The sequence below is a fragment of the Saccoglossus kowalevskii genome, chromosome 10 (genome assembly GCF_978046115.1).
Source record: "Saccoglossus kowalevskii chromosome 10, keSacKowa6.1, whole genome shotgun sequence".
NCBI classification, from domain to species: domain Eukaryota; kingdom Metazoa; phylum Hemichordata; class Enteropneusta; family Harrimaniidae; genus Saccoglossus; species Saccoglossus kowalevskii.
Window position 1 is genome coordinate 3,367,192 of NC_140650.1, and position 23,239 is coordinate 3,390,430.

The following is a 23,239-nucleotide window of genomic DNA, read 5'->3' on the forward strand; positions in this document are numbered from 1 at the left end:
GTTCAAATTTAGTAACTCGGACTTTAATTAACAGTTAACAGAACTTCGAGTTACGAGCAACATGGATTTTTAGTTTTGTTTAATGTTCAAATTTAGTAACTCGGACTTTAATTAACAGTTAACAGAACTTCGAGTTACGAGCAACATGGATTTTTAGTTTTGTTTAATGTTCAAATTTAGTAACTCGAACTTTAATTAACAGTTAACAGAACTTCGAGTTACGAGCAACATGGATTTTTAGTTTTGTTTAATGTTCAAATTTAGTAACTCGAACTTTAATTAACAGTTAACAGAACTTCGAGTTACGAGCAACATGGATTTTTAGTTTTGTTTAATGTTCAAATTTAGTAACTCGGACTTTAATTAACAGTTAACATAACTTCGAGTTTCGAGCAACATGGATTTTTAGTTTTGTTTAATGTTCAAATTTAGTAACTCGAACTTTAATTAACAGTTAACAGAATTTCGAGTTACGAGCAACGTGGATTTTTAGTTTTGTTTAATGTTCAAATTTAGTAACTCGAACTTTAATTAACAGTTAACAGAATTTCGAGTTACGAGCAACGTGGATTTTTAGTTTTGTTTAATGTTCAAATTTAGTAACTCGAACTTTAATTAATAGTTAACAGAATTTCGAGTTACGAGCAACATGGATTTTTAGTTTTGTTTAATGTTCAAATTTAGTAACTCGAACTTTAATTAATAGTTAACAGAATTTCGAGTTACGAGCAACATGGATTTTTAGTTTTGTTTAATGTTCAAATTTAGTAACTCGAACTTTAATTAATAGTTAACAGAATTTCGAGTTACGAGCAACATGGATTTTTAGTTTTGTTTAATGTTCAAATTTAGTAACTCGGACTTTAATTAACAGTTAACAGAACTTCGAGCTACGAGCAACATGGATTTTTAGTTTTGTTTAATGTTCAAATTTAGTAACTCGAACTTTAATTAACAGTTAACAGAATTTCGAGTTACGAGCAACATGGATTTTTAGTTTTGTTTAATGTTCAAATTTAGTATACTACTGCGAACGGAATTTTTTTTTTAATTGCGTATTGACACTGAGGTTTCAGTGTGTTACGGGATGAACGCAACCCTGTAACATTTGTCTCAACTCGTTAACATTCCCACCATGGTGTGTGAATGATTTATTATATTACGTCATTGTCATGCAAATTAAACGATTTGGGGGTTTTAATAACTCCCCACGTACACACATTAAACTTTCATACTCAGGCAGTAATAAATCATAGCGCGTTGTACAAGACTAAACATAGAATACATTTTTACGTTGACAGTTATTAATTTTAAATTGTTTAAATTAGTTTGAATACAAATGTGCGTGTATTGAATACTGGCAGACATTGTGGTAATTGCCAGATTACGGTATTGATTGATTGTCTCTGGCCACAGCCACGTCTCATATTATAGGACAGAATAGTAATGATTCGTATATACGATATATACATATATAGCGAGTAATTAATTTATGTTGCCAGCCGTGGAATATGAAATCAAGAATATGATGTGGGGGAAATAGCATGAATAGTTCGTAGAATTTGCCGAGAGGTTCTGAATAGACACTTCTCACATAATATTTTAATTTTAGAAAGCCATCGATAATTTTAAAGAGCGTTTATAGAACAACCATCCCGCTGACTAAGTTGTCATTGGCTAGAAAAAGAAACTCTCATGAGCCTCTGCGTGTACGACTGTTTTACGCAGATTAGAGATCCCATTAAACTTCATATGAATCGTTCCCATATATACATAAGCGTCACACTGGAAATGTATGCAAATGGTAATGATTCGCTGATGAAATGTGATTGGCGAAGCGGTCATACGTAATGTTTCAAATGACGGTTGAAAACCCGTGACAGTTCAAACATAGCTGGGTAGGGAGGTGCCCTTGAGTGCTCAAAAGTGAGACCATGTTTATACCTGGATAGTAGCAAAATCTATACCCATATTTATACCAAAGTACCATTTCTGTCATCACTGTTTATTCTAAATAAAACAGTTACCGTATTTGCTCTATTAGAAGAGCATCCCCAATATAAGCACATGTATGCTAAAAGTTGCATTGTATATTGATTTATTAAATCATGTATTTTGACCATGGAAACACCTCTGTCACTTACATAAGTATACCAAATCGGAAAAATATTACCGATATGTTTTGACCAGAAATAAGACCGATACTTATACCAAAAATCAAAAAATACTAGACCCATTTCAGGGGCAGGCCCCATTAAGCAAGTTCTATGTATCCTCCCCCGGGGTTAAAAACAACTTGACTAATCACAGCGCCATTATGGATGCCAGTATAAAATGTATTTCGCGCACATGGCAGTAAATCGACCAGTGAGAGACAAAGAGATTCATGGGTAATGTACGTTACAAAACGGCTTCCACGACCAATGTAATCGTCGTCTTTTCTGGATTTGAACAAAGTGCGAGGATTCTAATGCCATTGTCCAGTAAAACATGCAAAACACGTTTCCTTGGGAATTGATAAAATATGCCCCCCCCAAATTCCTGGAGTCCATAAAAAACCACTGACATGGATACTCTTCCAAATACTGTATCCCCCCAAAAGTGGCATCACTGTCATGCGCATGTATGGTTTCACCAAGGTTTGCTGTGACGTCATTAATTCTGCCCGAGTGGGTGGCAATTTAACGATTTAAAGATTACCGAGAAAATCTCGCTATTTTCATGAATAAAACTGCCGTCGATATTTGGAGGCGATTTCTATTCCTTTTTTTCTCTTTGCATTCCAGATGAATATTGGCACATCCTATGTTAAGCACAAGTACGACAGGGTTACTCAAATATACGACTCCTGCGGCACTAGTACTTAGTATTGGATCAGCCAGTCATGCTTATTCTTTAATTTGCAAATATTAGACCATTTCTTATTCTGTAACTTTAACTGGAACTTGACGTGCAGACAGAGACATTATATGAAGACTACTTGCAATGCATATGAAGACTACTGGAAATGCATATGAAGACTACTGGCAATGCATATGAAGACTACTGGCAATGCATATGAAGACTACTGACAATGCATATTAAGACTACTGGCAATGCATATGAGAACTACTGACAATGCATATGAAGACTACTGGCAATGCATATGAAGACTACTGGCAATGCATATGAAGACTACTGGCAATGCATGTGAGAACTACTGACAATGCATATTAAGACTACTGGCAATGCATATGAGAACTACTGACAATGCATATGAAGACTACTGGCAATGCATATGAAGACTACTTGCAATGCATATGAAGACTACTAGCAATGCATATGAAGACTACTGGCAATGCATATGAAGACTACTGGCAATGCGTATGAAGACTACTGGCAATGCATATGAGAACTACTGGCAATGCATATGAAGACTACTGGCAATGCATATTAAGACTACTGGCAATGCATATGAAGACTACTGGCAATGCATATGAGAACTACTGGCAATGCATATGAAGAGTACTGGCAATGCATATGAAGACTACTGGCAATGCATATGAGAACTACTGGCAATGCATATGAAGACTACTGGCAATGCATATGAGAACTACTGACAATGCATATGAAGACTACTGGCAATGCATATGAAGACTACTGGCAATGCATATGAAGACTACTGGCAATGCATGTGAGAACTACTGACAATGCATATGAAGACTACTGGCAATGCATATGAGAACTACTGACAATGCATATGAAGACTACTGGCAATGCATATGAAGACTACTGGCAATGCATATGAAGACTACTGGCAATACATATGAGAACTACTGGCAATGCATATGAAGACTACTGGCAATGCATATGAAGACTACTGGCAATGCATATGAAGACTACTGGCAATGCATATGAGAACTACTGGCAATGCATATGAGAACTACTGACAATGCATATGAAGACTACTGGCAATGCATATGAAGACTACTGGCAATGCATATGAGAACTAATGGCAATGCATATGAAGACTACTGGCAATGCATATGAGAACTACTGAAAATGCATATGAAGACTACTGGCAATGCATATGAAGACTACTGGCAATGCATATGAAGACTACTGGCAATGCATATAAGAACTACTAGCAATGCATATGAAGACTACTGGCAATGCATATGAAGACTACTGACAATGCATATGAAGACTACTGGCAATTCATATGAAGACTACTGGCAATGCATATAAAGACTACTGGCAATGCATATGAGAACTACTGGCAATGCATATGAAGACTACAGGCAATGCATATGAAGACTACTGGCAATGCATATAAGAACTACTAGCAATACATATGAAGACTACTGGCAATGCATATGAAGACTACTGACAATGCATATGAAGACTACTGGCAATGCATATGAAGACTACTGGCAATGCATATGAGAACTACTAGCAATGCATATGAGAACTACTGGCAATGCATATGAGAACTACTGAAAATGCATATGAAGACTACTGGCAATGCATATGAAGACTACTGGCAATGCATATGAGAACTACTGGCAATGCATATGAAGACTACTGGCAATGCATATGAAGACTACTGGCAATGCATATGAGAACTACTGGCAATGCATATGGAGACTACTGGCAATGTATATGAAGACTACTGGCAATGCATATGAGAACTACTGGCAATGCATATGAAGACTACTGGCAATGCATATGAAGACTACTGGCAATGCATATGAGAACTACTGGCAATGCATATGAAGACTACTGGCAATGCATATGAGAACTACTGGCAATGCATATGAAGACTACTGGCAATGCATATAAAGACTACTGGCAATGCATATGAAGACTACTGGCAATGCATATGAAGACTACTGGCAATGCATATGAAGACTACTGGCAATGCATATGAGAACCACTGGCAATGCATATGAAGACTACTGACAATGCATATGAAGACTACTGGCAATGCATATGAAGACTACTGGCAATGCATATGAAGACTACTGGTAATGCATATGACGACTACTGGCAATGCATACGAAGACTATTGGCAATGCATATGAGAACTACTGGCAATGCATATGAAGACTACTGGCAATGCATATGAAGACTACTGGCAATGCATATGAAGACTACTGGCAATGCATATGAGAACTACTGGCAATGCATATGAAGACTACTGGCAATGCATATGAAGACTACTGGCAATGCATATGAGAACTACTGGCAATGCATATGAAGACTACTGGCAATGCGTATGAGAACCACTGGCAATGCATATGAAGACTACTGGCAATGCATATGAAGACTACTGGCAATGCATATGAAGACTACTGGCAATGCATATGAAGACTACTGGCAATGCATATGAAGACTATTGGCAATGCATATGAGAACTACTGGCAATGCATATGAAGACTACTGGCAATGCATATGAAGACTACTGGCAATGCATATGAAGACTACTGGCAATGCATATGAGAACTACTGGCAATGCATATGAAGACTACTGACAATGCATATGAAGACTACTGGCAATGCATATGAGAACTACTGGCAATGCATATGAAGACTACTGGCAATGCATATGAAGACTACTGGCTATGCATATGAGAACTACTGGCAATGCATATGAAGACTACTGGCAATGCATATGAAGACTACTGGCAATGCATATGAAGACTACTGGCAATGCATATGAAGACTACTGGCAATGCATATGAAGACTACTGGCAATGCATATGAAGACTACTGGCAATGCATATGAAGACTACTGGCAATGCATATGAGAACTACTGGCAATGCATATGAAGACTACTGGCAATGCATATGAAGAATACTGGCAATGCATATGAAGACTACTGGCAATGCATATGAAGACTACTGGCAATGCATATGAAGACTACTGGCAATGCATATGAAGACTACTGGCAATGCATATGAAGACTACTGGCAATGCATATGAAGACTGCCCACTTGACGTACAAATATACACTGCATACTATGAGAGCAGGTAAAACCGAATAATAAATATGTTGAACTAGAACTAAGTGCATACCTAAATTTAGTATTTTATTACATTAACAATGGGGGGTCGTAGCTGATGAAAATTATGAAAAATAGTTTACATAAAGCATAATAAAATAATGCTCGTTACAATGACGACATTACATCGATCTGTAGAAATGCCTAGGTTGTGTAATAGGGCGCATGATAATCCCAGAAATTCAATTCAAATGATCTGATTGAATATTACGAACACAATGTTCAGTGAATGACGTAGCCAGACAGTCTACTCGTCACGGTAGGTAACCGCGGCATACATTGCAATGAAATATGAATAGTTGAATCAATCACACATACATTGCTAATACTAGTATATGGTAGGTTGGCGCGGCGTCTGACAATGAGGGCGCGTCGCAATTCTCCAGAAACCTGGGGCTGAAACAAACAATGACTATATTTCAACGGATTTGACAGTGCAAATGAAATATATAGAGCGTATACCGTTTAATGGAACATATGGTTAATGAGTAATGACAATAACGACATTCATGATGAATCCCTTGCTCTGAATCGTGCACTGCGAGGAAGAGGATAGAAGCCAGCTCACCACTGTTATATCAATCCCTGGGCGCCAGGTATCACGAAGAGTTATTACAGACACTCGTAATTTCGATGATTTTTGGTTATACCTTGTTAAGCAGTAGAGAGCAGGTAAATGATTATTTTAATTACCTGCGGCACTACTACTTAGCAAGGATAAGAACCAATGTACTGTCACAATACCAACTATCACCATGTCCACAAATAATTACGTCATTGTGAATGAATCAACACACAGAAACCGATAATTGTAGAACATTCCATAAATTCCAATATTGAAGCTCGCCAACCTCGTTCACGAACAAACGTTCAGATCTGAAATAAGTAAATTCAAGAGACTCTTACACCGAAACACTATGGGCGCAGAATTAGAGACTCATCTCCAGGCACTGTCATTTCGAGATGTGATACAACAATACAATTTACCAGCCTTGTTCGAATAAGTATGAACCGCCAAAATGTTTTGTCATTGTGAATAGGGATGGCCCAGATAAAAAAAAAAAATATAGCAACGGCAGTCGGCCAGTCTGTCACTGGGGTGTGACAACCAATTAAGTGAACACGTTATATAAAATAATACGATAATCTAAATAAAATAAAATACCGACAAAACTATCTCTGAAGTCGAAATTGGTGTGTTTATACCGAGACTACAGTTTATTGCATTTAGTAGCAGCAACCACACACAAACTACGCAATGCAATAATGGCGAAATCACATGAATTATTCATAAGGGATTTATATTTACATTTTTAAATGCGGCATGTTGAGTGTACAAATCCATTTTTTTAAATCAATGACACGCTTTCCTTCGCTTTGAAACTATGCTTATTTGAAATATATATTTGTTTTGCAGTTACTGTTTTAATTAAATATTAATATCACCACAGTCAATAAAGAACTTTACTTGGTGCCTCGCTAATACATTTTTCCATGGTCGTATATTATGAACACTACATTGAGGTTAAACATCACATATCCACAGCCACACACATAATGTTAATGAATGCAGTTCACATACGTACTTGTTGTGGCTGGCCCACGGAGAATAGACGACACCTAGGCGTGGAGAATAGCACGGTACAATCAACAGGTTGTGTCTGTAGTATAGTTGTCTTCGGAAGTCGATAGAATGTCCCCCATTGTTGTAAACGCTACAGTAGGCATTATGATTGCATTGGTGCTTGATATGCCCATTATAACGGTCACAACAACGTGAAACATATATTAAAAACGTTTTGAAGTGAAGTGCACACGGCGTGTTGTTGTAGTGTTAGTGGATACCGTAATAGCGGTTCAAGTAACGGAAAGAACAGAATGAATTCAACGAAAATATTAAACCCCCAATGTGAGCTAATATACGTGGATGAGAATTTAAATATTAGGTAAAGTTACAGAATGAAATTGCATGGCCCATATGGTAACCACCGCGGGCATGTATGTGTAGTGACATGATGAAACAGTAAATAGAAAGTACAACGCGTTGCAATAGACCAATGGTGGAGAGCAGTGAGAACACGTTGAAACGAAACAGGCATAGCGTGTGTATGGAAATATAGTAGAGTATAGACAAAGAACATGTGTACATTTAAAAGACGAGATATTACCTTCACATAATAAGCAGCCCGTGAAAATAGTCTTATAATGCAAACTAATCTTGCGTTTGCTCGTAATGGCGACGTATCGATAGCTAGTCTGGTCCACTTCGGAATATATCCCGACACAGTGGTTTCGCTCACGTTGCACGTCGAATGAAGCTCCCTTTACATGTACACTGCACTCAGATCGACGTCCGCACGTTAACCAGGGTCGACCATATGTTTTCATGAGAGCTAAATGTTATTAATAACTTGGGGATGAGTAAAAGTGGTGGTAGATACAGGGCGCAGTATCCACGATGATTAAGTTTATTTTTAGAGAATGTATTGTAGTTTAAACCCTCTATCCCACCAAGCTATCTTGCTACCCACCCTCAAATTACACGCTTAAAGGACGCAATAATAATTCCTCAATATGTTCGGGACAAAGCACAGTCGTAGGATAAAAAACAAACATCAGTTCATGTTAATTTGTCATCGAGAATGAACACCAGCACCAACATTAGGGGCATAAGAATTTTACAATTGTTTTCACCAAGAAACTCGACAGTGTAGCCCAGTTGAATTTAAACATTTTATAATATTTAGTTCAGATATCAAACACAGGTGTTGACTTGATGGATTTCAGTCGGTGACTATCGAATCAAACAAGCCAATAAATTCAACTCATCACCGAATGCTACCACGATTATTATTTATAGTAAAATAAAGACACGTAGCTACGTCACTGCAGTTACACATATATCAGACAGGGCCCATATTTGGCAGACTTATTATACGATCCATTTATAACATTTTCAGCTCCTTATAGGTCGTGTCAGGATCAATAATTAGTTTGCCATGTGCCATAGTGAACAATGGGTAAAGGTTATTGTTACAAACATGTATTAAGTGTACTGGAATGGGACAAAGAAATATAGTATTTAATAAGGAGTAAACGCTGCAATATACATACATACATATAGTCATGGTGCTTCATGGGCTGAACCATATTGATTTTAGGGAAGAAAGGAATAGTTATTAGGCACGGATACATAATTTACATATTTAAATATTCATATGACCTGACAAGTTCCAGCAATATCAGTATGTTGTAAATTCAAATTGGCAGTTCGTGGCGTGTGTAAGGTAAGAATCGTGAGTGGCCTGGACTGACATTAACACACTACCACAAAGAGAGCCCATTGTCCAAGCTAAAAATAGTACAGTAGCACGTTATTAAGGGCGAGTTGATTTATGTAAAGCCTAGGGAAATATTAAAAATTATTAAGTCAAGCCAACATTATTGTTACTGGTGTGTAGAAATATATTTACTAATTACGTATTATTTTAACCATGCATGGAAAGCTAAATGTATAATGGGCAAATGTAACGCGGAAGTCATACTAGCAGTGGAAATTACCGCTTTGATGCAAATAGCATGACTGAATTACTTATTTTCTTACCATACTCTAAACAGTTTATTATCTTTGCAATGAAATTACTAACAAGTTGACTGTGGTACATGACTGTGGTACATGACTGTCAGACGCTTCACTGTGAGTTGCAAAACAGTGCAAGTGTAATATGTAATTAAACTATCAGTATATATAGTATGGCATCAATGTTTGAGTGTTGGATCTCTACAAATAACCTGGACGTGGGTGATTGTTTCCCCTGTGAGGGCGATTACATATATACGTATGAAGTATGATCTAATTATAATGACATTCAATTTCCGTTTGAAAATGTATTAACACTACGATGGTTTGGTGCCTCAATATTGCCATACGGCCGCGTGCGAGCTTTGCACTACAATGTATTCTCTCACCGATGCATTGGTGGCGCTGTTAGTTTCACAGCATTATTTTATAAATAAATACTTCTGAGTTCGCAAAGCAGAGCTATGGGATTTAGAAGAACGAAAACATTAATTTTCCAAATTTACTATAATCTTGCAGTACAAGCATTGTTTTTTTAGGATGGTGGTTACATTGCTAATTTGTAGTTAATATTTCAATACAATAATTTATTAAAACGACTTGTCGGTTCTGAGAAAACGGTAATTTCAGATGATAATAAATTATATATTCTCGTCTCTTTATCATGTCGACTGTGTATTTTAAACTCAAACATGTTGTGTACACGTATTTAAAAAAAATAATGATTACTTACCCCAGTATTAGAACGTTAATTCTTACTTTGTTTCAGGCCGTCATACTCTATATAGCCAATGTGTATTCCGTTGATTGTACACTAATGACAGGAATTGATGTATACGGTCCCTCGGCAGATCAAATTAACTTAGTAATTAAAGGTTAAGGTCCAGAATCTTCTGCAAACAGTCGCGCTCGCAGTCTTGTCTCTGTGCAGCGCTCCTTCTGTCTGATGGTTTGCAATAAATAGCCTGATATTTATACCAGGACGTTTTAAAATAAGATTACAGGGGTAAAAGTGATGAGGGCCTTGGCAACAGTTTGGATAAACAAGCTGGTACCATGGTGCTTTGTTATGCTAATTTACGTGCAAAACGAACAAAAATATGATCAGCTGAAAAAAGTTGACGGTGGATTCATTTCACGTAGTTGGGCTGTAAAGATATGCAAATGAGATGGCCTTTGTTCTCTATTCCTTAGAGTACGATGTGTGTACGGGATAAAGTCACTGACGCGCTTGCATTCAACCATATGTTGAGTATCGTGAACTCATTAATATTGCGTCGGATACGGGGTTTCATTCACCGTGAACTCATTAACATTATGTCGAATAATTAGTTACGTCATCCACAGTACAGCATGCAGGTTGGGTCACATTACGTAAAATAACGGCAACATGCTGCTCCAGAACTTCACTTGTAATCCCCGCAAAAGTACGCCCTAAAAAAGGTGACTTTGGTATTCGACAAATATTGGAACACGCCACCGAGAAAAGCTTAGCATCACTGATGTGGCAACAAAAACAATGTCAAAAATTGTTATCAAAGTTACTGTCATTAACCCCCTTTTTAACCCGTGAGTTATTTATTTTATGGCACATGCGTCCTTCGTTCATTGGCCGTCTTACTTTCTACTTGCTACGTAGCGTGCAAACGACAATACGTGTTATCGATATATCACCGTCCCGAACTATTCTTGAACATTTTATAGCACTTATGAGGCATACAAAGGTGACCACAATATTTGAAACAAACGGTCTACAAACAAGCTCTCAGTAGATTAAAATAAATATACGGCTCTTGTCGTACAGACGAGTTCTTATTATTTCATTCACACACACACAATATGCTGTACTTGTAACGCAAGAGTTACTGGTAACAGAAGCGATTATAAACTATTATTATTTTAGGAAATTTGTATGTGTACGATGTTATGAATCATACAAATGACTGAATAGTCTGCTTTCTGCACAACGTTTAAACGAAAAGTCCCGACCAGAAATTCTAGCCGAAATCTCCGTGCATAGAAACATTGGCCATTCTTGTAATTGTATTTTACGCATAAAACTTTAGTGACACCCTTTAAGATATAATTAGTTCATGCCAACAAACACTGCAGTTTATTAGTGTTACAATGTCATCGATGGTGTATTGTTGTTTGCTGGTGTTAATTTGGTGTTGCATACCATTGTTACACCTGACTTGAAGTCTGTATAATTGCCTGTATAAACTAATGATATAGAGGCCACAGATTGAGCCGCTCGCCTGAAGTCCATTACTAACACTTGTTGATACAATCTTCTTTGTTTTACTCTTAATTAATACCAGCGGGGATTATGAGTCCTTATCGCCCTTACGTCTTCACATCTACTGCTGGCACGCGCCATATGTCTCACGGCAACAATACCATTCACAAAGATAGGTGTCCTTGATTCTCCAGTCAAATGTCAATTCGCTGGTATGAACGCCTCTAGGGTGTTGTGACTGCCATTTAAACAGAAAACAATCCATTTGTGTAATATTTTTGTTTCAACGACCAAGCCTGGTAAAAACATTCGTAACTTATTTGATTGAAATATCGACCATGTATAATCAAAACTAATTGGTATCTACTATTAGTACTTTACTAACCTTTGACCCTGAACATTGGAGACACACTGCAGTTTAGCTTACATGCATCTATGAGTAACTGTTTGTATAAACAACAATAACTATTTATAGTTCCAATTATGTATCTCATTGTAGGTTATGATGCAGGGGCGGATCTAGGATTCTGGAATAAGGGGGGGATAAGTTGGCCTAAAGCCAAGTTCGCGAGCGCCGATGGCGCGAAGCCCTGTTGGTTGTTAAAAGTAGGAGGGGGGGGGGGCCTCGGCCCCCATCTAAATCCGCCAATGTCATATATCGTGATGGCGTAGACTACATCGGCTGGTAAGTGAAAGCTACAACATTATAGAACCGACAATTCACTGCGCCCTGGTCCCGGCCCTACACACACACACACACACACACACACACACACACACACACACACACACACACACACACACACACACACACACACACACACACACACACACACACACACACACACACACACACACACACACACACACACACACGCCTGTTCACGACCATGATACAGCCTGTAAATCATGTTAAAGACAGTATAGTTGCAATCGCGTGCAGTCCTTTAGCATGGGTTCGCGCTTACAGGTAGTACGGAGTAAGAAACATTTAGTCTGAGCTAAATTTGATCCGTTTTTAAGACCCGTTCCAAATATTGGTACGGATTAACGAAGTAAGTTCGAACGGCTAGCTCGAATCATGGAAGGTAGTAGGACTATTAACTTCCTTGCTCGAACTAAGTGCCACCACTGTATTCGTTGCCAATTTACTCGATTTACTATTACAATTGTTCAGTCTACTATGTCATACATCGTGAGACCGATTAGCTAAAATGTGTAATTTTCGCGTTACTGCACTCAAAGTTTAAAATATTGCCAATTTTCATATTCATGGTAGGTTGGGGCTCAGATAACAATACAATATCTATATTGTTATCTGACAAACAAACACACAACCAACAAACATACGAGATACAAAAGTGTGGTATGGGTCACGCTTGTGGGTAAACACAATTGACAGTTGCTTTTACAGAAATGGTCTCTGTGTCAATGTAACATTGTATATGAAAAATATAAGATAATTTCATATAGCGATAATAGTACTCCTGCTATTATCTCAGCAATACGGCGTTGAGATAAAACTGATATAACGCGTAAAGTGACGCATATTTTATTGCCCCGCTCCACGTAGAGGAGTTAGGGACTGCATTGTATCCCACTATTAGTCCCTTCACATAGAGGGAGTTAGGGACTGCATTGTATCCCACTGTCAGTCTCTCCACATAGAGGGAGTTAGGGACTGCATTGTATCCCACTATCATTCTCTCCACATAGAGGGTGTTAGAAACTGCATTGTATCCCACTATCAGTCCCTCCACATAGAGGGAGTTAGGAACTGCACTGTATCCCACTATCAGTCCCTCCATATAGAGGGAGTTAGGGACTGCATTGTATCCCACTATCAGTCTCTATACATAGAGGGAGTTAGGGACTGCATTGTATCCCACTATCAGTTCCTATACATAGAGGGAGTTAGGGACTGCATTGTATCCCACTATCAGTCCCTATACATAGAGGGAGTTAGGGACTGCATTGTATCCCACTATCAGTCCCTATACATAGAGGGAGTTAGGGACTGCATTGTATCCCACTGCCAGTCCCTATACATAGAGGGAGTTAGGGACTGCATTGTATCCCACTATCAGTCCCTATACATAGAGGGAGTTAGGGACTGCACTGTATCCCACTATCAGTCCCTATACATAGAGGGAGTTAGGGACTGCATTGTATCCCACTGTCAGTCCCTATACATAGAGGGAGTTAGGGACTGCATTGTATCCCACTGTCAGTCTCACCGCATAGAGGGAGTGAGGGACTGCATGGTATCCCACTATCAGTCCCTATACATAGAGGGAGTTAGGGACTGCATTGTATCCCAATGTCAGTCCCTATACATAGAGGGAGTTAGGGACTGTATTGTATCTCACTATCAGTCCCTATACATAGAGGGAGTTAGGGACTGCATTGTATCCCACTGTCAGTCACTCCACATAGAGGGAGTTAGGGACTGTATTGTATCCCACTATCAGTCCCTATACATAGAGGGAGTTAGGGACTGCATTGTATCCCACTATCAGTCCCTCCATATAGAGGGAGTTAGGGACTGTATTGTATCCCACTGTCAGTCTCTCCGCATAGAGGGAGTTAGGGACTGCCTTGTATCCCACTATCAGTTTCTCCACATAGAGGGAGTTATGGACTACATTGTATCCCACTATCAGTCTCTCACATAGAAGGAGTTAGGGACTGTATTGTATCCCACTATCAGTCCCTCCACATAGAGGGCGTTAGGTACTGTATTGTATCCTACTATCAGTCTCTCCACATAGAGGGAGTTAGGGACTGTGTTGTATCCCATTATCAGTCCCTCCACATAGAGGGAGTTAGGGACTGCATTGTATCCCACTATCAGTCTCTTCACATAGAGGGGTTAGGGATTGCATTGTATCCCACTATCAGTCTCTCCACATAGAGGGAGCTAGGGACTACATTGTATCCCACTATCAGTCTCTCCACATAGAGGGAGCTAGGGACTATATTGTATCCCACTATCAGTCCCTCCACATTGAGGGAGTTAGGGACTGCATTGTATCCCACTAACAGTCTCTGCACATAGACGGAGCAAGGGACTACATTGTATCCCACTATCACTCTCTCCACATAGAGAACGTTAGGGACTGTGTTGTATCCCACTATCAGTCTCTCCACGTAGAGGGAGTTGGGAACTACATTGTATCCCATTATCCGTCTCTCCACAAAGAGGGAGTTGGGAACTACATTGTATCCTAATATCCGTCTCTCCACAAAGAGGGAGTTGGGAACTACATTGTATCCCATTATCCGTCTCTCCACAAAGAGGGAGTTGGGAACTACATTGTATCCTATTATCCGTCTCTCCACAAAGAGGGAGTTAGGGGCCAAACCAAACTTGTCATTGTGTATAATATAGCCGACAATATTGACAATGGATTATCGCTATATTTAAATTTCGAAATGCTTTTAATACAATAACTCATAATATTCCTTTTCAGAAATAACAATCGTGATTATGAATGAAAAAAATCATCAGTTAGCATCACGTGATAATAATAGCTCTTTCAAAAATGTGTCGATTCTAGATAATATTGCATCAACCATTTTGAACAATTATACGAGTCCTGAGAACCCCCTCCCCCATAAATCAGTGATTTTTGAGGCAGTCTGAGTAGCAATAGACATCCCACAGAAGCGTATGCAAATTGAAAAATAAGAAAATCTCCTGCCTCCGAAGTAGAAAATGTTCCTTGTCTATGCGACCCTCGGCATATACTCTTATTACTTTGCAACATTAATGTATTGCGGAGAACATAGCTTGAACCGTAAATCTCTGTTTATTATCATTCTGAGATTTCCGTGGCAACACAGTGCATCTCTTTCACCAACCTAGATAGAATCCACTAAATCTATTAACTATGCCAAAAAAACTTGCCTGTTTCCTCTTTATGTAATATAGTCCCGTCTTTATGTTATGCAGTCCCATCTCTATGTTATGCAGTCTCATCTTTATGTAATGCAATCCATCGCTATGTTATGCTGTCCCGTCTTTATGTTATGCAGTCCCGTCTTTATGTTATGCAGTCCATCTCTATGTTATGCAGTCCCGTCTTGATGTTATGCAGTCCCGTCTGTATGTTATGCAGTCTTATCTTTATGTTATGCAGTTCCATCTCTATGTTATGCAGTCCCGTCTTTATATTATGCAGTCCCATCTTTATGTTATGCAGTCCTGTCTTTATGTTATACAGTCCCGTCTGTATGTTATGCAGTCTTATCTTTATGTTATGCAGTTCCATCTCTATGTTATGCAGTCCCGTCTTTATGCTATACAGTCCCGTCTTTATTTTATGCAGTCCATCTCTATGTTATGCAGTCCCGTCTTTATATTATACAGTCCCATCTTTATGTTATGCAGCCATGTCTTTATGTTATGCAGTCCTGTCTTTATGTTATACAGTCCCGTCTGTATGTTATGCAGTCTTATCTTTATTTTATGCAGTCCCATCTCTATGTTATGCGGTCCCATCTTTATGTTATGCAGTCCCGTCTTTATGCTATACAGTCCCGTCTTTATGTTATGCAGTCCATCTCTATGTTATGCTGTCCCGTCTTCATGTAATGTAGTCCATCTCTATGTTATGCAGTCTCATCTTTATATTATGCAGTCCCATCTTTATGTTATGCAGTCCCATCTTTACGTTATGCAGTCCCATCTTTATGTTATGCAGTCATGTCTTTATGTTATGCAGTCCTATCTTTATGTTATACAGTCCCGTCTGTATGTTATGCAGTCTTATCTTTATTTTATGCAGTCCCATCTCTATGTTATGCAGTCCCGTCTTTATGCTATACAGTCCCGTCTTTATGTTATGCAGTCCATCTCTATGTTATGCTGTCCCGTCTTCATGTAATGTAGTCCATCTCTGTGTTATGCAGTCCCGTCTTTATATTATGCAGTCCTGTCTTTATGTTATGCAGTCCCATCTTTATGTTATACAGTCCTGTCTTTATGTTATACAATCCCGTCTGTATGTTATGCAGTCTTATCTTTATGTTATGCAGTCCCATCTCCATGTCATGCAGTCGCGTATTAATGCTATATAGTCTCGTTTTTATGTAATGTAGTCCGGTCTCCCTGTTATGCAGTCCCGTCTTTATGCAATGTAGTCTCGTCTTTATGTAATGTAGTCCCGTCTTTATGTTATGCAGTCCCGCCTCTATGCTATATAGTCCCGTCTTTCTGTAATATAGTCCCGTTTTTATAATATGCAGTCCCGTGTATATGTAAAGTAGTCCGTCTTTATGTTATGTAGCACCGCCTCTGTGTTATGCAGTAATGTCTTTTTATACAGTCTCCTCTTTATGTTATATGGTCTCGTCTTTATGTAATGTAGTCCTTTCTCTATGCGATATATTCCCGTCTTTATGAAATGTAGTCCTTTCTCTATGCGATAAATTCCCGTCTTTATGTTATGCAGTCCTGACTCTATGTTATATATATCCGTCTTTATGTAATGTATTCCCGTCTTTCTGTAATATAGTCCCGTTTTTATAATATGCAGTCCCGTGTATATGTAATGTAGTCGTCTTTATGTTATATAGTCCCGTGTTTATGTAATGTAGTTCTTTCTCTTGCGATATATTCCCGTCTATATGTAATGTAGTCCTTTCTCTATGCGATATATTCCCGTTTTTATGTAATGTAGTCCTGTCTCTATGTTATATATTCCCGTCTTTATGTAATGTAGTCCTGACTCTATGTTATATATTCCCGTCTTTATGTAATATAGTCCTGCCTCTATGTTATATATTCCCGTCTTTATGTAATGTAGTCCTGCTTCTATGTTATATATTCCCGTCTTTATGTAATGTAGTCCTGTCTCTATGTTATATATTCCCGTCTTTATGTAATGTAGTCCTGTCACTATGTTATATATTCCCGTCTATATGTAATGTAGTCCTGTCTCTATATTATATATTCCCGTCTTTATGTAATGTAGTCCTGTCTCTATGTTATATATTTCCGTCTTTGTGTGATTTAGTCCCGTTTATATACACATCTCTATGTTATGCAGTCCCGTCTTGATGTTATGCAGTCCATCTCTATGTTATGCAGTCCCGTCTTTATGTTATGCAGTCCATCTCTATGTTATGCAGTACCGTCTTTATGTTATGCAGTCCCGTCTTTATATTATACAGTCCCATCTTTATGTTATGCAGCCATGTCTTTATGTTATGCAGTCCTGTCTTTATGTTATACAGTCCCGTCTGTATGTTATGCAGTCTTATCTTTATTTTACGCAGTCCCATCTCTATGTTATGCGGTCCCATCTTTATGTTATGCAGTCCCGTCTTTATGCTATACAGTCCTGTCTTTATGTTATACAATCCCGTCTGTATGTTATGCAGTCTTATCTTTATGTTATGCAGTCCCATCTCCATGTTATGCAGTCGCGTCTTTAAGCTATATAGTCTCGTTTTTATGTAATGTAGTCCCGTCTTTATGCTATATAGTCCCGTCTTTATCTTATGCAGTCCTGTCTTTATGTAATGTAGTCCCGTCTCCCTGTTATGCAGTCCCGTCTTTATGCAATGTAGTCCCGTCTTTATGTCATGCAGTCCCGCCTCTATGCTATATAGTCCCGTCTTTCTGTAATATAGTCCCGTTTTTATAATATGCAGTCCCGTGTATATGTAAAGTAGTCCGTCTTTATGTTATGTAGCACCGCCTCTGTGTTATGCAGTAATGTCTTTTTATACAGTCTCCTCTTTATGTTATATAGTCTCGTCTTTATATAATGTGGTCCTTTCTCAATGCGATATATTCCCGTCTTTATGTAATGTAGTCCTTTCTCTATGCGATAAATTCCCGTCTTTATGTTATGCAGTCCTGACTCTATGTTATATATTCCCGTCTTTATGTAATGTATTCCCGTCTTTCTGTAATATAGTCCCGTTTTTATAATATGCAGTCCCGTGTATATGTAATGTAGTCCGTCTTTATGTTATATAGTCCCGTGTTTATGTAATGTAGTTCTTTCTCTTGCGATATATTCCCGTCTATATGTAATGTAGTCCTTTCTCTATGCGATATATTCCCGTCTTTATGTAATGTAGTCATGTCTCTATGTTATATATTCACGTCTTTATGTAATGTAGTACTGACTATATGTTATATATTCCCGTCTTTATGTAATATAGTCCTGCCTCTATGTTATATATTCCCGTCTTTATGTAATGTAGTCCTGCTTCTATGTTATATATTCCCGTCTTTATGTAATGTAGTCCTGTCTCTATGCTATATATTCCCGTCTTTATGTAATGTAGTCCTGTCACTATGTTATATATTCCCGTCTTTATGTAATGTAGTCCTGTCTCTATATTATATATTCCCGTCTTTATGTAATGTAGTCCTGTCTCTATGTTATATATTTCCGTCTTTGTGTGATTTAGTCCCGTTTATATACACATCTCTATGTTATGCAGTCCCGTCTTGATGTTATGCAGTCCATCTCTATGTTATGCAGTCCCGTCTTTATGTTATGCAGTCCATCTCTATGTTATGCAGTCCCGTCTTTATGTTATGCAGTCCCGTCTTTATATTATACAGTCCCATCTTTATGTTATGCAGCCATGTCTTTATGTTATGCAGTCCTGTCTTTATGTTATACAGTCCCGTCTGTATGTTATGCAGTCTTATCTTTATTTTATGCAGTCCCATCTCTATGTTATGCGGTCCCATCTCTATGTTATGCAGTACCGTCTTTATGTTATGCAGTCCCGTCTTTATATTATACAGTCCCATCTTTATGTTATGCAGCCATGTCTTTATGTTATGCAGTCCTGTCTTTATGTTATACAGTCCCGTCTGTATGTTATGCAGTCTTATCTTTATTTTACGCAGTCCCATCTCTATGTTATGCGGTCCCATCTTTATGTTATGCAGTCCCGTCTTTATGCTATACAGTCCTGTCTTTATGTTATACAATCCCGTCTGTATGTTATGCAGTCTTATCTTTATGTTATGCAGTCCCATCTCCATGTTATGCAGTCGCGTCTTTAAGCTATATAGTCTCGTTTTTATGTAATGTAGTCCCGTCTTTATGCTATATAGTCCCGTCTTTATGTTATGCAGTCCTGTCTTTATGTAATGTAGTCCCGTCTCCCTGTTATGCAGTCCCGTCTTTATGCAATGTAGTCCCGTCTTTATGTCATGCAGTCCCGCCTCTATGCTATATAGTCCCGTCTTTCTGTAATATAGTCCCGTTTTTATAATATGCAGTCCCGTGTATATGTAAAGTAGTCCGTCTTTATGTTATGTAGCACCGCCTCTGTGTTATGCAGTAATGTCTTTTTATACAGTCTCCTCTTTATGTTATATAGTCTCGTCTTTATATAATGTGGTCCTTTCTCAATGCGATATATTCCCGTCTTTATGTAATGTAGTCCTTTCTCTATGCGATAAATTCCCGTCTTTATGTTATGCAGTCCTGACTCTATGTTATATATTCCCGTCTTTATGTAATGTATTCCCGTCTTTCTGTAATATAGTCCCGTTTTTATAATATGCAGTCCCGTGTATATGTAATGTAGTCCGTCTTTATGTTATATAGTCCCGTGTTTATGTAATGTAGTTCTTTCTCTTGCGATATATTCCCGTCTATATGTAATGTAGTCCTTTCTCTATGCGATATATTCCCGTCTTTATGTAATGTAGTCATGTCTCTATGTTATATATTCACGTCTTTATGTAATGTAGTACTGACTATATGTTATATATTCCCGTCTTTATGTAATATAGTCCTGCCTCTATGTTATATATTCCCGTCTTTATGTAATGTAGTCCTGCTTCTATGTTATATATTCCCGTCTTTATGTAATGTAGTCCTGTCTCTATGCTATATATTCCCGTCTTTATGTAATGTAGTCCTGTCACTATGTTATATATTCCCGTCTTTATGTAATGTAGTCCTGTCTCTATATTATATATTCCCGTCTTTATGTAATGTAGTCCTGTCTCTATGTTATATATTTCCGTCTTTGTGTGATTTAGTCCCGTTTATATACACATCTCTATGTTATGCAGTCCCGTCTTGATGTTATGCAGTCCATCTCTATGTTATGCAGTCCCGTCTTTATGTTATGCAGTCCATCTATATGTTATGCAGTCCCGTCTTTATGTTATGCAGTCCCGTCTTTATATTATACAGTCCCATCTTTATGTTATGCAGCCATGTCTTTATGTTATGCAGTCCTGTCTTTATGTTATACAGTCCCGTCTGTATGTTATGCAGTCTTATCTTTATTTTATGCAGTCCCATCTCTATGTTATGCGGTCCCATCTTTATGTTATGCAGTCCCGTCTTTATGCTATACAGTCCCTTATGTTATGCAGTCCATCTCTATGTTATGCTGTCCCGTCTTCATGTAATGTAGTCCATCTCTATGTTATGCAGTCTCATCTTTATATTATGCAGTCCCATCTTTATGTTATGCAGTCCCATCTTTATGTTATGCAGTCCCAACTTTATGTTATGCAGTCATGTCTTTATGTTACGCAGTCCTATCTTTATGTTATACAGTCCCGTCTGTATGTTATGCAGTCTTATCTTTATTTTATGCAGTCCCATCTCTATGTTATGCAGTCCCGTCTTTATGCTATACAGTCCCGTCTTTATGTTATGCAGTCCATCTCTATGTTATGCTGTCCCGTCTTCATGTAATGTAGTCCATCTCTGTGTTATGCAGTCCCGTCTTTATATTATGCAGTCCTGTCTTTATGTTATGCAGTCCCATCTTTATGTTATACAGTCCTGTCTTTATGTTATACAATCCCGTCTGTATGTTATGCAGTCTTATCTTTATGTTATGCAGTCCCATCTCCATGTTATGCAGTCGCGTCTTTATGCTATATAGTCTCGTTTTTATGTAATGTAGTCCCGTCTTTATGCTATATATTCCCGTCTTTATGTTATGCAGTCCCGTCTTTATGCTATGTAGTCTCGTCTTTATGTAATGTAGTCCCGTCTTTATGTTATGCAGTCCCGCCTCTATGCTATATAGTCCCGTCTTTCTGTAATATAGTCCCGTTTTTATAATATGCAGTCCCGTGTATATGTAAAGTAGTCCGTCTTTATGTTATGTAGCACCGCCTCTGTGTTATGCAGTAATGTCTTTTTATACAGTCTCCTCTTTATGTTATATAGTCTCGTCTTTATGTAATGTAGTCCTTTCTCTATGCGATATATTCCCGTCTTTATGTAATGTAGTCCTTTCTCTATGCGATAAATTCCCGTCTTTATGTTATGCAGTCCTGACTCTATGTTATATATTCCCGTCTTTATGTAATGTATTCCCGTCTTTCTGTAATATAATCCTGTTTTTATAATATGCAGTCCCGTGTATATGTAATGTAGTCGTCTTTATGTTATATAGTCCCGTGTTTATGTAATGTAGTTCTTTCTCTTGCGATATATTCCCGTCTATATGTAATGTAGTCCTTTCTCTATGCGATATATTCCCGTCTTTATGTAATGTAGTCATGTCTCTATGTTATATATTCCCGTCTTTATGTAATGTAGTCCTGACTCTATGTTATATATTCCCGTCTTTATGTAATATAGTCCTGCCTCTATGTTATATATTCCCGTCTTTATGTAATGTAGTCCTGCTTCTATGTTATATATCCCCGTCTTTATGTAATGTAGTCCTGTCTCTATGTTATATATTCCCGTCTTTATGTAATGTAGCCTTGTCTCTATGTTATATATTTCCGTCTTTGTGTGATTTAGTCCCGTTTATATACACATCTCTATGTTATGCAGTCCCGTCTTGATGTTATGCAGTCCATCTCTATGTTATGCAGTCCCGTCTTTATGTTATGCAGTCCCGTCTGTATGTTATGCAGTCCTGTCTTTATGTTATAGTCTCGTCTTTATGTTATGCAGTCCTGTCTTTATGTTATACAGTCTCGTCTTTATGTTATGCAGTCCATCTCTATGTTATGCAGTCCCGTCTTTATGTTATGTAGTCTTATCTTTATGTTATGCAGACCCATCTTTATGTTATGCGGTCCTGTCTTTATGTTATGCAGTCCCGTCTGTATGTAATGTAGTCCTGTCTCTATGTTATATATTCCCGTCTTTATGTAATGTAGTCCTGTCTCTATGTTATATATTCCCGTCTCTATGTTATGCAGTCCTGTCTTTATGTGATGCAGTCTCGTCTTTATGTTATATAGTCCCGTCTTTATATTACGCAGTCCATCTCTGTTATGCAGTTCTGGCTTTATGTTATATAGTCCCGCCTTTATGTTATGCAGTCCCGTCTTTATGTTATGCAGTCCTGCCTTTATGTTATGCAGTCCCGTCTTAATGTTATGTAGTCCTGTCTTTTTG

General features: G+C 38.1%; 1 long non-coding RNA gene and 3 other non-coding genes across 4 annotated transcripts; all 4 read right to left on the reverse strand.

Annotated features, from left to right (window-relative positions):
* Positions 1-2,786: 2,786 nt before the first annotated feature.
* Positions 2,787-2,887, reverse strand: Mir252a (microRNA mir-252a). Its single transcript, NR_037552.1, has one exon. It is a non-coding gene; the product is annotated as a microRNA mir-252a (primary transcript).
* Positions 2,888-5,905: 3,018 nt separating this feature from the next.
* On the reverse strand, positions 5,906-6,696 carry LOC146737830 (uncharacterized). Its single transcript, XR_014930753.1, has 2 exons — positions 6,614-6,696; positions 5,906-6,441 (listed from the first exon to the last, which is right to left on the reverse strand). It is a non-coding gene; the product is annotated as an uncharacterized LOC146737830 (long non-coding RNA).
* On the reverse strand, positions 6,677-6,777 carry Mir252b (microRNA mir-252b). Its single transcript, NR_037553.1, has one exon. It is a non-coding gene; the product is annotated as a microRNA mir-252b (primary transcript).
* Positions 6,778-7,746: 969 nt separating this feature from the next.
* Positions 7,747-7,823, reverse strand: Mir2001 (microRNA mir-2001). The gene has a single exon (NR_037561.1). It is a non-coding gene; the product is annotated as a microRNA mir-2001 (primary transcript).
* Positions 7,824-23,239: the final 15,416 nt, after the last annotated feature.